The sequence below is a fragment of the Tiliqua scincoides genome, chromosome 3, assembly GCF_035046505.1.
Source record: "Tiliqua scincoides isolate rTilSci1 chromosome 3, rTilSci1.hap2, whole genome shotgun sequence".
NCBI lineage: Eukaryota > Metazoa > Chordata > Lepidosauria > Squamata > Scincidae > Tiliqua > Tiliqua scincoides.
In genome coordinates this window covers 37,787,808-37,802,940 of record NC_089823.1, presented here as the reverse complement: position 1 = coordinate 37,802,940, position 15,133 = coordinate 37,787,808, and the positions used below count along the sequence as shown (strand labels likewise).

The 15,133-nt window shown below is 43.9% G+C and overlaps 1 pseudogene; it reads right to left on the bottom strand.

Moving 5' to 3' along the window:
• Positions 1 to 784: 784 nt before the first annotated feature.
• Positions 785 to 901, bottom strand: LOC136647201 (5S ribosomal RNA; annotated as a pseudogene).
• Positions 902 to 15,133: the final 14,232 nt, after the last annotated feature.

The following is a 15,133-nucleotide window of genomic DNA, read 5'->3' as shown; positions in this document are numbered from 1 at the left end:
TTGTAATCTCTTCTTTATTAGTAGTTCCAATGATCTGAGGTCAAACTCCAGAATTAAACCACCTTGTGCTAACCTACATTGCCTCTTATGCTCTCTAATCTTGGTGTTAACACTCCTTTTTGTCATTCCTACATACATTCCTTCGTGCAAGAACATGGGACCTGGTACACCCCTGCCTGCATCAGGAGTCTCTCTTATCTCTTTCAAATTAAGATGCTTTCATCGTGCCAGAGGCTTTCAGGCATGCACAAAGAGTCTAGTCATCAGTAGCAGCCCTGGCCACTGTGGTGCCTGGGGGCCCCTGAAGTTGCCACCCTCGCTGCCTCCCTATGGAGGCATTCTGAGGGCTGGAGAAGCTGTGTGTAGCCTCAGAAGGCCTTCTAAGGGCCTTTAGATTCCAGCCAAAAACCAGAAGCGACACTTCAAGGCCCTCTGGAGGCCTTAAAGGGCCTTCTGAAGGCCAGGAACGCTGCGCATGGCCTCTTCTGCCCTCAGAATGCCTCCAGGGGGAGGCAGCGAGTGCGGGCTGCCCTTGGGGTGGCTGTGGCACTCCACCCAGTTGCGCTGCCCTGGGTCACTTTTACCCCTGGATGCCCCTTGCTAACATCACTGCTTGTCATACTAGGCATGTCTGCACATACCTGGACTGAATTGTGGAATCTCTTCTAGATTGCATAAAGTACATCAGAGTTTAGGTGGTGTGGAATGGAGAGACAACATTCCCATTTAGATTGTTTGTTTATATTTTGGTTGGCAACCTTCAGTCTCGAAACACTATGGTATAAGCCTACAGCACCCGGTATTCCCAAGCGGTCTCCCATCCAAGTACTAACCAGGCCTGACCCTGCTTAGCTTCCAAGATCAGATGAGATCGGGCATGTGCAGGGTAACAGTTGTTTATATTTTGGTTTTTCAAATTGTTGGTGAGAGGAGGGAGCCTCCCTCCTTGGAGCTCATGTTCCCAGGATGGTTGCATAGAAATAAGGCTGAGTTGAAAGGTGGAATGGCAAGGTAAACTGTTTATTCTTTGAATTCAAAGAGGAGCTCCCAGTGACATTGGCTGTTATGAGGAACTCGCAAGGGCATACGATTATGATTACGATTAATAGCATTTCAAACACATTAGAATACGAAAAGTCCCCTTCTTGTTTTGACATTTCGTGTACGTGAGTAACTTCCTCTGTAAGCAGCTTTGAAGTTCGGCTGTTAGCTTGTTCCATGGTTTGACCTATACTACCTTGCTCTGTGGTCAAACGGTTCCTACACCGGTTTTTGACAGAATCTGAGAGTAGACAGAATCTGAGAGTATACACATACAAAGGTCATCCTTTGGTCATCATGGAAGCTCTGAATCAAAATGGAGTAACTCTGGTTAACAAAATCATGGAGATACTCTACCCTAAATTTGAGTCACTTGAAAACTTGAGCCACTCTCAGTTCAATCCTAACTTGCATTGGAACAGGCCTGCACTATATCTAGTGCAGTTTGGGACTGACTGCAGGCCAGCCTGGGGCAAGGGAAAATTATTGCCCTTACAGCAGTAACTGCAGCATACCAATGAGGCTACTTGGATCCATGCCACCTACAGAGATATGGCGCAAATCCAAGCAGCCCAGGGCTGGCCCAGGTTGCCCGGGAATGGGGCTAGGATCTGGCATAAGTGCTGGATTCTGGCCCTTCCTCCTGCTTCCTGCCTGTCTGCCCAAAGGCCCACCCATCGCTCGCCCTCCCCTAACCCGAAATGGTTCCTCCTCACCTTCTCTCTGCCCCCCCCCCACAACCCATCCCAAACCCATGCAGGCCTGGAAAGGCTGGTGCAAACTCACCCATCCCAGGGTCTGTGTCAGCATGAGGAGGCCAGTGCACAGGCCTCTCCGACTCAAATGGAGGCACTCCCAGTCTGGCAGAAGAGACATGCACAGGCCCAAGAGCTCTTCAGGATTGAACTCTGTGCTGCAGAAGTTAGCGTGTTGGCTGTAGATCAGGGAAACCTGAGTTCAGGTTTCAAGTCAGCGATGAAGTTTGCTGCATTACTTTTGTCCAGTTCCTATATCTTGGTGTAATCTTCTCACAGGGTAAATGTGAGGATAAAGGGAAGAGAGGAGCCATGTGTACCACACTGTGTTGCTTGGAGGAAGGCATGTATGTAAATGTAAAAAGCAAATAAACAAAGGGCCCAATTCTGTCCAACTTTTCAGTGCCAGTGCAGCAACAGTGCAACCCCAAGGTTCCCTTTCCTTGAGGAGGCATCCATGATTGCCGTCCACAACAGGATGCAGTACACACCCTGTTGGCATGGCTGCATTGGTGCTGGAAATTTGGATAGAATTGGGCCAAAAGTATTTCTCTTCCCCCCTCACAATGCCACTGAATGCAAATTTGCCAAGACATTGTAGATTTTTGCCTCTCTCCCAACTGCAGACACTTCATATAGCTATCCATAAAAATAACTTAAGAGAAATGTTTTTATTAGAGTGGGGAGAGATTATTAGTTTCATACAAATAAACAAGAACAGTATTATTTCTTTCCTTAAAAAAAAAAACTAGGAAAAGGAATCTCCAGACACCAGTGTTATTAAACCATAATATCAGTGCCTCCTACTCAAAAACACTACACAGTTTGACACCAAGCATCAAAATATAATATGGATTTCATAATCTACTCCATTTCCTCCTTAGGAGCTTGATTTCATTGTGAAACACTAGTTGAAGTTACCATTCAGTGTTGACTGTTTCAGGATTTTCATGACCTTAACAAAATAACATTTGAACCATTTTAAAATGTATATTTTCATATCATTAGGCAAGAGCATAGTACCCAGACAGAGGAATCCCTACATGGCTCCCTCCCCCATTCACTTTATTGATTTATTTATTTTCATATATAACAGTACAGGTCAATAAATCAATAACCAACAAAAAACTAGTGGCCGATTTGATGACAGTCACACAACTAAATAAGAGTTCTAATATTAGCTATGATGCATGAAAATGAGAGTTAAATCATACTAATACCTTATTGGTTCCTTGTCATAATAACATCTCACTGATTGTCAGAACAATCAGTCTCATGGATCAGTTTTGAGTTAGAGAAATTTACTTTTTGTTACATAAGGCAGTTGTGTTTTCTTTTTCTGGTTAATTGGCCATAACATTTGATAGTATACAGATAATTCAGTGCAGTCTATTTCATTACATTCTGCATGAAATTACCTTTCCAATGATATATAACATGATGGTATTATTCATAGATCCAAATTTTCCAAAAAGTTTCCAAAATTTTGGCTACTAGTGGTGTAACCCCCCTCCCCTAGGATGACACCCCGGTGCAGTATGCACCCCCTAGTGATTCCACTGTTCCCAAATACATTGACACCAAAATTACCATGTTAAGGCTGACCAAAGAGCCACTGAGTTCAGCACTTTGCCTCCAGCCCTGAACAAGCAGATGCTGTGAGAAGCTCATCCTCTTTTCTGCCCCTGCCATCACCTCTGCCTCTGAAGTTCCATCCACATAGTAGCCATTCAGTGAATGAGTCAAATCCAGTTTTCTGCTGTATAGCTGGCTGATGGTGGTGGTTAGCGGTTCAATGTAGAGTCAGAAAACATGAAGGAACATTTGAGTTAACCTGACCGATTTGGAAGTTTTGAATGATGTATTTTGTTCATAGTGGTCAAAACAATTTTGGCCCTAATCCAGCTGTATGCAGTCACCAGGGCTTTAGGGCTCCCTTAAAAACCAATTGCTAATGCCTATCACTTATTCAATCAGGAAGAAACAGCAGGGGGAAATGTAGCCAGTCCTTTACTCTCCATTCCAAACCGCAAATATATGCCATCATTCCGTTTTTAAGAAGGCCCCACCTGCACTTGCTGTTTACCATGCCGACGAGGTGGCAAATGGTCCTCCCCTTTGGTTGCCTGCCTTTTCCTCTAAAGGTGCCACTTGCATCTTTTGGACAACAGCTAGCTTCCCACACTCCGACAGCTCTGTGCTGCTCTCTGCTGTTTGCTTGAAACCTGCATCGTTAAGGAGCAGCATTCAGAAGGCAATATCCATAGTGGATAGGAAAACAAAGGGGACCATATTGGTCTCATGTGCAGATCTCAGTTGTTTACAGCAGCACTTCTGTATTAAACAGTCAGCAGATCCAGAACTCTCTGCCCTCCTTGCACTGAACTTTATTTTACATGAGTGGCATTTGCTTTCTTTCATTCTAAGCAAGAGCTTCCATGTTCTGGGTACTTACATGTTTCCTGCAGCAGATTATGCTTTTCTCTTCTGACGTATGGGATGCATACTAATTTTCATGCATCCCATTATTTCTGAGATCAACAGCACAGTCCTATGCAAGTCTACTCAGAAGTAAGTCTCATTGTGGCCAATGGAGATTACTCCCAGGAGAGTGTGTGGCCCTAGGGAGACAGTTTCCCAAAGACACTCCTAAAGGTGTGCCTTGCTGTGAGCTGCCAAGATTTAGTGGCTGAGAGACTGCGCTGCAAAACAGGACTTTTCTGGTTCAGATCTCCCTGCTGCAATAAACTCATTCACAGTGCAGTCCAATACATGTCACTATGCACTGGGTTTAATGAGGCGAGATAAGTGTGGAGGTAAGTGTGGAGAGGATTGCAGCCTAACATGACATCAGGCAAGTCACTCCACTGCAATGAAGGATAACAAAAATAGCACTTACAGCCCAATCCTAACTAGGATTGCACTGCCCGTTACAACAGCAGAACACAGGTCCACTGTTGTAAATGGCTATACCTTTTAGCTCTGCTGCTGCAAATGGGTGGTGTGATGGGTGGAATAGGGTGAGAAGGGGAAGGCTTCTGAGTGGGGAGGGGGCAAGCAGAAGGTGAGGCAGGCACTCATAGATAGCAGCACTGGCATGCACCAGACCCTAACTCCATTCCCTGTCCCCTTCCCTCTCTCTTACTCTTCTTGGGCTTGCACCCATAAAAGTACCTTGAGTAGACCTCTGGGCTGCCCTCCCACAGGATGCAGTGTGTGCTCTATTGGTGTGGCTGCATTGCTGGGGGGATTTAATTATGATTGGCTGCTACCTTATAAGATTGTAAGCATTACTTCAAAACAATATAAGAACTATTATTCAGAAAGTGCTTCATAAATGCTAAATACTACTGCTGGTGCTGTAAACATATAGTTACACTGCTATATTGAGAACAGAGGGGACTACAAATACTTTGACACTGGAATAATCATGTTGTGTGTGCGTGTGCATTTTATACCTTCAAATAATGCATCTTTCAGTGTTTCTCTTTTGACTGCTAACTCTCAGTGCACCAGAGGAATTCACACTTGACCTCAGTGTCACGTTATTCCCAGTACAGGAGATCTGTGTGCATGCATTCTTTTGTATATGCACAACTGTTTCCTCAATTGAAATTAATAGGGTAGACCATGCAAACAAGAGCTCCCTATGCATAACAGAGAAGCTCCCTTTTCCTAATGGCTTCTCAGAGGGATGTCAAAGATCTAAGGTCCAATCTCTCAAGCTCTTTATTTCTACCAATATGTACATTCTTTCTTTGATTGGACCATTTCATTTTTTTTGTAGTTAGATTTACAAACCTGAGCTGCTAGAACAAAATATTACCACTAATGATGGATCAAGATGTGGCCTAATATATCAAATTGTTTAGTTTGTAAATTCAACCCATCAAATTAGCAAAATCTTTGGCAGATTGTTATTTGGCAATGCATTGGTTGTATAAAGCTTTACCATGGTTCTATATATAAAAATGAATCTCATTGTGAATACTGAAATTCACTTTGAATTAAATTTGCCTTTTCTACATTATAGGGGTGTTTTACTTAAATGGAAGCTTCTGTCCTTGGATCCTTACCTTAGTAGGATTATTTATTTTTGGCTGACACTTAAATATCATGTCCCTTCATATCAGCCTGCACAGAAACTCAATTTTTTGTCAGAAATGCTCCTGAGGCTATGATGGGTAAGTCTGGGGAATCAGGGGAATCAGGGGAATCAGAGGTCAGCCATACTGGGCACGAAACAAGGGACCATGCCCATTACAGGGCCCACCTGGGTGAGTCAATTCCTGAACCCTCAGTGTTGGTGGTAGTGGTCACACTGAATACAGGGGGTAGGCAGGGGAACCATAAGGGTGCCATTGCAGGGCTTTGCTCCAGGTGTGTGTGTTGACAACCTTCAGTCTCGAAAGACTATGGTATCGCGCTCTGGATGGTGGTTCTGGCACAGCATCTAGTGTGGCTGAAAAGGCCGATTCGGGAGTGACAATCCCTTCCACACTGGGAGCAAGTGCAGTCTGTCCCTGGTCTGTCTCCCTGGCTGTGGGCCTTCCTTCTCCCAAAATAAATGATTTGAGATTTATTTCATTAAGGGTTGTCCAGTCCTATCCAACTTTCCAACACTAATGCAGACATGCCAACATGGCATGCATGGCATGTGAGTACCCTGCTGATGTAATTGGCTGGGGGGTGTTGACGAGGGTGGGAAGTGGGCAGATCGGGCCTGGGAAGGGGTGGGATCTGCGGTGCTGGTTCATGCCACATCCTATGCCACTTCCCAGGCCTGAATTGCCAGCACAAAACAACTCCAACCGTCAGCAGTGGTAGTGCTGGCTTGGGTCTGAGTTGACCCATAGCGGCAGCTGGGGCTTGACCTGCAGCAAGGGGATGATTGTTCCTTTATTCCAAGATTTTCCACCTCAATTCCCCTTGAGATGCAGCACAAGCTGTTCTGTGCTAGCACTACTGCACTGATGAAGGGGAACTTAGGCAGGATTGGGCTGCCCATCACATTTCTGCTTTTCTCTACTCAACAGGCTATTTCACATGAATTGTTAGTTTCTTTGCTAACAAAACAAAAAACAAAAAACTTAAGTAGCTCCAGTATGAAAGAATAACTTGGACATCTAGCAGGCACCTCATATAGCAAGCAGTTGAAAGCGGAGATCTGGCACATACAGATATCTTTGTGAGTTAAGTAGAACTTTGGTAGCCTCTCGATTGATCAAATGCAGTGCCCAGTGGTGAGGCTGATGAGTTCACTGTTTAAAGTTTTTATTTGACTAGCAACAGATAAGAGAACAATACGCTGGCACTCTGATCTACTGCAGTGAATATATTAGGCAACAATAAGATTGCGAATGGGGAATCGGCATGTCGAGCGAAATGGGTTGTTAAGTGCAAATGTCAGCTTCTTTTTTAAAGAAAACTTCTGGGAAGAACTGCTTACGCCCTCCAAATGTATTTAAATTGCCACCCTCAATACAAATAGAATATTATACATTAATTAAAATAAGAAAGTTGTTAACTTCCCCACTGCACTAATGGAAACTGACAGAGAACTTGCCTGGAGTGTTATAAATAGAATTCACACTGGTATGATGAGTGAAGACAAAAATCCCACAACGAGAGCAGAGGTAACAGCAGAAGAACAGAAAGAGAGAACGGTTTAGTAGTGCAGTCACACACAGGGAGTTGTTGCTTGCCACCATCTCCCCAATCAGCGATGTATAGCTAAGGGGTGTGCTGCCACACATTCTGTAACGTCCGATCAGATGGACACGCAAATCAGTAAGAACATGGAACTATGTCACATACATGAGAAGTCGTTATGATGTCTGTCTGAAGTCAACAGGGGCAAATTTAGCTTCCTGTGATCCTGATCCTTTAACTCATAGCAAGGATAAGGAGCTTAGGAGATTTCTCAATGAAATGGAGGTAACTTGGATGCCGTGTGCATTTTTTTAAGCCGCGTAAACAGCTGGATCCCAACTTACTGCTGCACTCAGAGAAGATCCTTCTGTGAACAGAAGGAGAGACAAGCAAATAGTCCAAGCCTATCCTAACAAAGAAGATCCTTCTGTGAACAGAAGGAGAGACGCACAGACAGTACAAGCCTATCCCCCACCAGCCTATAGCACACAGGGCTGCTGATAGAGCACATGTTGCCTGCTGTTGGGTCGATCAGATGGCCCAAGACAGGTAAGTATTTTTTTTCCTTACCTCCCTGCAGGTCACCTGGCCTCCAATGGACCCATGCCAAGCCCTTTGCTGGCATAAATCTGAGGAAATGCCTGGGGGTGGGTCCAGACTAGGAAGGAGAAATAGGATCCATGTGCATTGCTGCAACCAAGATCCTTCCCCTCTTACCCCCAGCCTGGCCTGCTCCTTGACCTGAACTGCCCACGATCCCCCTAAACCAGCACCCCCCTGTCACCAACTTACTGGTGCCGGTGGAGGAGGATGGAGGTTTAGTAGACTGCTGTTGCCCAAACACAGCCTACAGCTATCATATCAGGGATCAGAGATAAAATATCTCACAGTTCTGATCTTTGGGAATAAGAAATGCCATAGTTTAGCACCACCAGGAGACTCCTGCAGGTTTTCTGATCATGCTGCCCCCCCCCCCCCACCATAGCTTAAAGTGCAGTCTCCATTGACATGGCTGTATGCTATAACATGGCAGGGACTAGGATTGGGTAGTTTGTTAATATTTCCTCCTATCTTCACAGATACCACATGTAGATATTGAGCAGTTGACCTTGGGCAATTGCCCTAGAGATTCTACATGTTATGTTTCTCTACATAGTTATGAAGTGCATATTTCGAAACTCCACCGCTGACTTGCTTTTAAATTAAAATATTACAACATCATCTATAGGCAAACTTTGGACAACAAACACAAAAAAATGTTGCATAGAATTTTTTGGATGGCCTTTTTAATTTACAGGGAGGGATCTTTCTTTCAATCCTTAATACTGGTTAACCAAGACCGTAAATCCCAAGGGCCAGCATAAGGAATCCATTAAATGTGGTTTGCATTTACACCATGATAATTATTCCTTCCATTTAACAAGGTAGTTCCCTGGTATGTAATATTAAATTATGACTGTCAGATGTTGAGGTTTGGTAATCCATGCCTGGATTCAAAATGTGGCATGTCAAGCAAGGCAGCTACAGCTCTGAAATCAAAGATATTTGATTCAGATCACATGGAGGCTTGTTTTTCAAGGAAGCAAATGTCTGACTTGCAAGGCTGATGAGAAGACTATATCAGCATGATTTCAACCTTGATATACGAAGCTCGGAAATTGGGCTGGCAATGCAGTTTTTTGAAACGGGGTGGGGAGCTCAGCCTAAACTCCCTCGAAGCATATTCTGTCTCAGTGGGTGTACAATGGGGGAAAAATATCTTTGCATGATTCATTCACCTTTCTTCTCTGTAGGATCAGTTGATCGTGAGAACTAGACATCAAGTTCTTAAAACAAAAGTGATGTCATATTAGAGAGTTTTCTTTCAGAAAAGCCAGTTAACAAAAACCAAGTCCTCAGTGACAGAACATCCAGACCCAAAATCCATTACAGGTTACAAGCCATGAAGTGCATGTACAACCTCCTGATTTTAGAAATGGGCTATGTCAGAATGCCAGATGCAAGAGAGGGCACCAGGATGAGGTCTCTTGTTATCTGGTGTGCTCCCTGGGGCATTTGGTGGGCCGCTGTGAGATGCAGGAAGCTGGACTAGATGGGCCTATGGCCTGATCCAGTGGGGCTGTTCTTATGTTCTTATGTTAAGAATTACAAGTATTTGAAGGGAAACTTAGTAGCTAACTGTATGTGATTCATATATGCAAGGTCCCAGGCTCAGTAACTCAGGGCACAATCCTAACCTTTGGCGATATAGCCAGGCTGCAGTTGCCTACGCTGTATCCAGTACAGGCTGGGAGGCTGCTGGAGGTCACCTTGGGGTAAGGGAATATTTATTTCTCTTACCCCATGTCAAGCCCCAGCTTGCCCTATGGGGCAACTTGGATTCGGCCAGCTATTTAGCTGATGGAAATCCGAGCAGCCCATGTAAGGCTGCCAGGCCCAGGAGTGAGGGTTAGGATATGACATGCACTACCACCACTGATCCCATCCCACGCCTGGGCCTGATTCTCCCTTTGTTCACCCACCACTTGGCCCACCCTCCCCCACCCAGAAACAGCTCCTCCTCACCACCCAGAACACCCTCCTGCCACTCATTCCCAGCCCCTACACTGCCCAGCACAAACACACCTTCTCTGGCTGGTGCAGCTGCAGCTGCAGGATTTGGCCCAGGAGAGCCCACACGGGGCCTCCACACCAGCCAAGCCAACCCCCTGTGCCTTATGGCATGCTTGCAACACTTGGGAGCTGGTGCAGGGGACCTGTGCTGGCGCAACTCCAGATTTGGATTGGGCTGCCTGGTAACTTGCCAGAAAGCAATGTGCGCACATGCACACAAGCACACAATACAGGACTGGTCACCATCGCTTTATGTGAAAGCCAGAAATGCAATGTATTGGCCAAAATATTTTCTCATCCAAAAACAACAACTGAATGTTTGGAATAAAAGTCACCAGCAGCACTTTGCTGAAGTATGTCTGCCTGCTTGAGCTAGATAACCCATGCTAAGGAGCCCTACTGCTGAGCAGAGCCCCAGTGCACTATTTCACATGCCATTTCAGACTATTTCCTGTTCAATTAGTTAAAACTCAGTTAAAGTGAGATGAACTAAGTAAGTGTTGCTAAAAACAACACAAAACCCTAAGGCAGGGGTCTCCAAACCCTGGCCTGGGGACCAGATGCCTCTTGTCCCTTGAAAGCCTCTGGCCCACTCAACGGAACAGAATCAGAATGGTGCTCTGATTGGGTCTGGAGGGTATTTTGAGGGCCAGAGAGGTTGAATGAATGAGCCCATTCATTCATTTATTCACTTCATCTCTAATTTATTTATTTAAATTTTATATTTAAATTTTTTTCCGGCCCTCAATGCCATGCCAGATATTTGATGCGGCCCTCTGGCCAAAAAGTTTGGACACCCCTGCCCTAAGGTACCAATGATAGCCAGTGAGGTGGGTTCACCAGGCTTTGCCACAATCGGTCACTGCCTGGTGATCAAGGTTGGATCATGGTGATATGACCTTACCTTTCAGCTCTAGAACTCAGTGATGGAGGCACAGAATCATTATGGCAAGCAAGTTATTCCATGTCAGTATCCCATATCCATGCCAGGGGCACTATGGCAGATTGAGGCACTCTTTGCCTCCTGCCACAGCTTCCTGGCATTGTTAGATGAGGGCAGAGTTTGCTTTCCCTCCCTCTTGATCACCGTTCAGTGATCCTGTGTGGTTTTATTTAGTGAACCACCTCATTGGACACCACTGTAACGTACACAGGGTTACAAGAAGCTATTTCTCAACAGCTTTTCAAAACTTAGAGACCATTGCTTCATGCTGGGGAGCAGTAATGCTGCTCTGAGGCTGAACTTAAAACAATTTGCATGTGTTTAAAAGTCATATTCTGGGCATGGAACCCTGCAAGGAATCAACAGCTCTCAGAAGTGTGGTGGAAAAGAGTAGAATAATTTGCATCCAAGGGCAAAATATATCATATCTACATTTTTTTAATGGATTCTCATTGCTGGAAATTACTCACAACTAACGTAATTATGGGCTAGTTCAAACATGAGAATATCCTCCATACCGCCAATTAAGTGAACCCGGTCACGTACCAGAAGTCATCAGTGACCCAGCACATGCAAAGTTACAGGAAACAATAGCTAAACATGATGTCACAACTGCCCCTGTCTAGGAAGAGACACCTGCTGCAACTGTGAACATGCTAAGACAGCTGTGTCTATGAGGCTGCTCTATATGGAGAATTGCCCTTCTCCGTTTAAATTAATTTCATCAGAATATTCAGTTCTTGCTAGGACTTGCAATGAAATTCGCAGAGGAAAATACCTTGTTTGAAATCAAGAAAGAAATATAAGCCTGTGCTAGCTTCATCTGCAGTGGAAAAAGATAGGCTACCTTATGCACGTCTACTCAGACATAAGTCCCACTGAATTCAACAGAACTTAATTACAGGGAAGGTGTGTACAGGATTGCAGTTCAAGATTGCTAGACGGCATTTGTTTAGATAGTCTCAAGACAACTTGAAAATTGGAAGGGAAAAAAAATCCAAAGGCTTGTATACTTGATGACGTAATACATTTCACACTGCCTGCACAGTGAACTCTGGATCACTTCAAACACAAAGTAGTGCTAAATTCATTGCATAATTATTGTAACCGCTGCATTTTGCGACTACTTATTTGATCTCAATTTGCTGTATAAATATTTTTCACTGAAGGCGTCTGTTAATTTGGATAATATCATGGTAAATGTCATTTAGCAAGTGACAGAATTATAATCTCTGCCCCGAGAGAATTACGTTGTATAAATGCAATGGAAAATGGTATAATTGTCATCTTATGCTAGAATTATGAGCTGTGTATCTGTATTTGCATTTCAAACTGATTAAACTGTTATTAATTTATACATACATTATTTATGTTTGTGTCATGTGAATATATTACAGTGTTTTGAAATGAAAATCACTTACCAAACTCTATTTTTCTTTCAGTTCCACTTGCTTATACAGAGTACATCTTTTCGAGCACACTTGGTAACATAGCCAAGTGGTATTTTTTCTGCTGCATGTTACTTCTGAAATGATTACGGTTCTGCTTCTACAACATTCTCTCACTTATTTTACAAATGAACCCCAAGAAAATTTAATTGTACTTGTACATGCTGCACAGCATCAGGGCGCACAGGCATTGAGCTACAACACGCCAGCTACAATTTGTAGCCCATACGTTGTAGCCCCCCCATCCTGTAGCCTGGTGCCTTTGCTACCCCCTGCACCCCCTTAGCTACGCCACTGCCCCAGGCTGAGCCTGGATTGGGCTATTAGTCACTTTTTGTGACTTTTTTTTGTAGATTGGGCTATTAGTCACTTTTTTCAACTCTTTGGAAAAGTCATATTGGTGAAAGAAGTGTACAAATGTGTGGCTTGTAGAAAAATGAAGCTAGGTGAAACTATGGGAGGATATGGGACGAAACTATGGGAGGAAACTATGGGAGCAGCAGGATTCTGCTGCATATCTGTTTGGCAGAACAGTAAACACAGCAATCCTCACCTCTCTTTCTGTTTGTGTGCATGTCAAGTGGTTGTAGAGATACAAGATCTACTGAGAAAGGAGGATTGATTGCACTGAGGGAAACCTCTGGGGTGAAGAAAAGGAAGCCTTTTGGGTGTGGGGGAAATCTGGCTATTGATTATTGGGTATGTGGAAGCCCTCTTTGCAGCTCTAAGGTTAGCAGCCAAAGATGTGAACGGGTATTAGAGTGTTGTCCTCTCTCCTTATTATATGGATTCTGCAGCTGTTTTCTAAGTTGGGTTTGTGATGCCTTTTACTTGTGATTGTGTTTTAATTGTGTTGTGTTGTGATTGTGTTTTAATGTATTGTGCATTTGAACTTGTTCTTGTTTGCCATTTTGAACAACTTGGCAAAGAAGGCTCTACAATGAGATATCCGTATCTGCAGTGGGGTGCATATTATACATTCTACAAGGTGGCTGCTGAAAACTTTCCCTATGGCAGTTGACATGTGAGAACAGCTAATCATGTTTGCAGCTAGTGAGGACTCTCCTCCTGGTGGTACCTAGAATGCCATAAGCCTCCATCATTATACATTATAGCTGCCATGTGGTATACTCGCTGTAGAATAGCTGTTTCTACGTTAAAGTATAAATGCAGTGGCATCACTGGGGGTGCAGGCCATACCAGGTGATGCACACAGGGGGCATGACACCACTACTGGCCAAAAATTTTTAAATCTTGGTAATTTCAAATAATATAATCATGTTATATATCAGTGTTTCTCAACCAGTGGTATGGCTACCACCAGTGGTACTTGTCTGGTGGTACTTGCAGGACACTTGGACTCCTATAGCCCAGCAATGATACCAGAACATGACACAACAAACAGCCATAGAAGGATCAGCATGGCGGGCAGAGCTCCAAAGCATGCTTTTCTGCACTTGAAAAGCCCTCCTGCCCCTCCCCCCAGCCTCTTACTGGTGTTTGTTGCATTACATCTGGCCTCCCAACCCAGACCTAACTGGCGATGATGTCATCCCCAGTTACTTCTGGTGGTACTTTGAATATGTGCACCATATGAAGTGGTAGAGTGGAGGACAAACATTGAGAAACACTGTTATGTATCATTGATTTGTATTTTCATGCAGAATGCAATGAAACAAGCCACAATTAAATGTCTCTATTCTATCAAAGGTTATAGCCAAAAAACCAGCAGGGGCTGAGTGATGAAGCTTCACTATACCCACTACCCAGGGCATTGCCCAACCACTGCATGGAAGGAAGTCCATCATGGGGGTGATGCACTGGTCTCCTGCATCAGGTGACACAAATCCAAGAGACACCACTATATGAACGGTGGGATTTTTTCCGCTCTTACCACTTAAGAACCATTCATTTCTTAACTCTGAACATTATTTCATATGTACCCTACTCAGTTTGGGTCAAGGCAGCCGAGGCTGCAAAGCAGTGCATAAAAGGAACCATGAGTACAAGGTCCCTGCACCATGCTATTGTGGCAATGAACGTTCCTTCCGCATTCTAGCTTGGCCGTCAAATAATATTGAAGAGGAAATTAAGGACAAGCACAAATTAAGGACAAGAGGTATAGAAGAATATAAGGTCATAAGGAAAGCAGGGGGCACCCAAATCAATTACTCGATTGTGAGTGCATTAGAGCTGCATAGTTATTGTTTTATCTGAATGTATGCAATCAGCAACCCTTGGCTTTATCACTGCTGATCATAATGACATAAGTGAAGTGCTCGATGAGAAGAGATCTAATTATCAATTGATGAATCGTGGTACACAATTTTGGCTGTAATCAATCAAGTTCTAAATGGAATCCAGGTTACATGCAAGTAATTATCTACGTTGATTGGAAGGCAGGGTGATTTATTTGTCAGATGGGCAATGCCATCTGATAAATAACCGATAAGGCCAGTACAGGGGTTTAGCTGCATAACAAAATGTTCATTCACTTTCTAAAGACACGGCTGTATGTCTGCAATTTCTTGCTTAGAAGTCAAGATCTGTAATAAGAAACAAATTGTTCCTGCCCCATTCTCATGCACTTCTCTTAAAAACTTCTCAGTTTTGCATGTAAAACTTAACATTTTCTTTTGGAGAACATCTGGGCCTGTACAATATCAGAATTCAGTCTGAAT